This window comes from Mus caroli, chromosome 9 (genome assembly GCF_900094665.2).
Source record: "Mus caroli chromosome 9, CAROLI_EIJ_v1.1, whole genome shotgun sequence".
Lineage (NCBI taxonomy): Eukaryota > Metazoa > Chordata > Mammalia > Rodentia > Muridae > Mus > Mus caroli.
In genome coordinates, this window is record NC_034578.1 from 44,797,005 (window position 1) to 44,798,734 (window position 1,730).

Here is a 1,730-nt window from a genome sequence, read left to right on the forward strand (position 1 = left end):
GGGTGAGGTTCTGGGGAGAGCCAGGTAGCCTTGATCACAGTGCAGGGCTGAGCTAGAAATCACCTCAGGAGCTCAGAGGGGCGGACTCCTCCTTCCACACTGCACCACTTCCTGCCCCTGTAGTCCTACACCATACTTGCCCTGCCCCCAGCGAGGCTGCATTGCACACATGTGAGCTGAGCCTCTTCACTCACTAGAGTAAAATGATGTGATCCAGTGTGGGGAGCTGGGCAGGGGTCAGGGCTGGCAGCTGGGAAGCTGGGCTGTCATCATGGTGGCACAATGCAGGCGCTAACTGTAGCGCCTGCTTCTTTAGAACCCTGATTGTCCTGCTGCAGTCACTAGGGGCTCCTATGAAAGTATGGATTTGTCTGGGTTTCTCTGTTTAATCCCAAATCTGTCAGGCCTTGTTAAATTTGATGGGGCCTGAAAGGTCTGGTGTTAAGCAAATACTCAGTGGCCAGAGTCTTTGATGAGAATCAAACTGAAGCTTAATCCTGAGGTAATGGCTTTCCCCATAATCCCAGGAGGCCAGGGATAAGTGGGGGGGAGGTGGAAGTCAGGAGGATGCCTGAAGCAGAGCTTGCTGGGAACGAGTTGTGTGTAGAGGGGTCTGGGTAACAGCTTCCCTTTGGTTGGGAGTTCCAGAGCAGTTCCCCCTCCTCAGCCTCCTGCTCCTAGCACGTTAAATGTCTAGGGAATATATTCTGACAGAGTGGAGTGAGACAAGACGAGGCTCTTTCGTCCCTGTTTTCGCAGATGGCATTGAGATAAAGAAAGAAAACAGAAAAGCAGCCAAGAAGAAGGATAAACATCCACTTTAGGTTTTCAAGTGTTCAAAGGTTCCCTTAGAGGTGAGAGTGGAGGGACAGGGCTGGGCTGGGTCCCTTCCACCTCTTCTCACAGGGAGACCATGATCCACAAGTGGTGTGCCAGGCAAAACAAAGGCCCCTAGAAACTACCAGACTGTGGCATCTGGAATCCCCTGGAGATTCTTGGCTCTCTGGGGGAGTTGGGGGCATCTTGCAGTGTTATAGAGGTCTTCGGGGCAGTGTATAGAAAGCAGGTGGTACCCACGCTCTTACTGCCCTATGTGACTAAAAGAACAGATCGAGCCATCTCCAGCAGTTCTCTGGAGATGGCTGCTGTGTGCTTCGTCAAGGTACCTGATTAAAGATTCATGGGGAAAAAAAATAAACATTTGCAAAGCGATGCTTAAGCAATCAGGCGTTTCAGGGGGTGAGTTGCCACAGCACAGCAATCCTATGCCCCGAGAGTAATCGGCATTTAATGTCAGCAGCACCTCCTGTATCCCCACATGGAGGCAAGGATGCCTGCATCACCCTCCCTGGAGGGCCCACTCACCAGGAGAAGCTAGGCTCTCCCAGCAGCTCAGACTTTGCTCTTTGTTGTCTTCCCCCACCCCCCTCATTTTGTTTATTGTGCACAGGGCAACATGGGCTCTTGACAGAGAAGAAACATGGGAGATTTCATAGCAGACACTCACTCCTGCAAAGTACAGAAGACACTAAGTTCTGGAAACCTGACCTGAGTGTGGTTCACAGGTCCAGGTTGGCCAGCCTTCCCGTCACTCTTTGAGGAGCTGCCACACAGATTTCCATGTGATTCCTGCCTTCTTGGAAGCTGCAAGTCTGTGGACAGAGTGAGGCTGAAGGTGATGACAAACACTTTCACACGTCAGAGACTAGGGAACGGCGCATCGTCTGTAT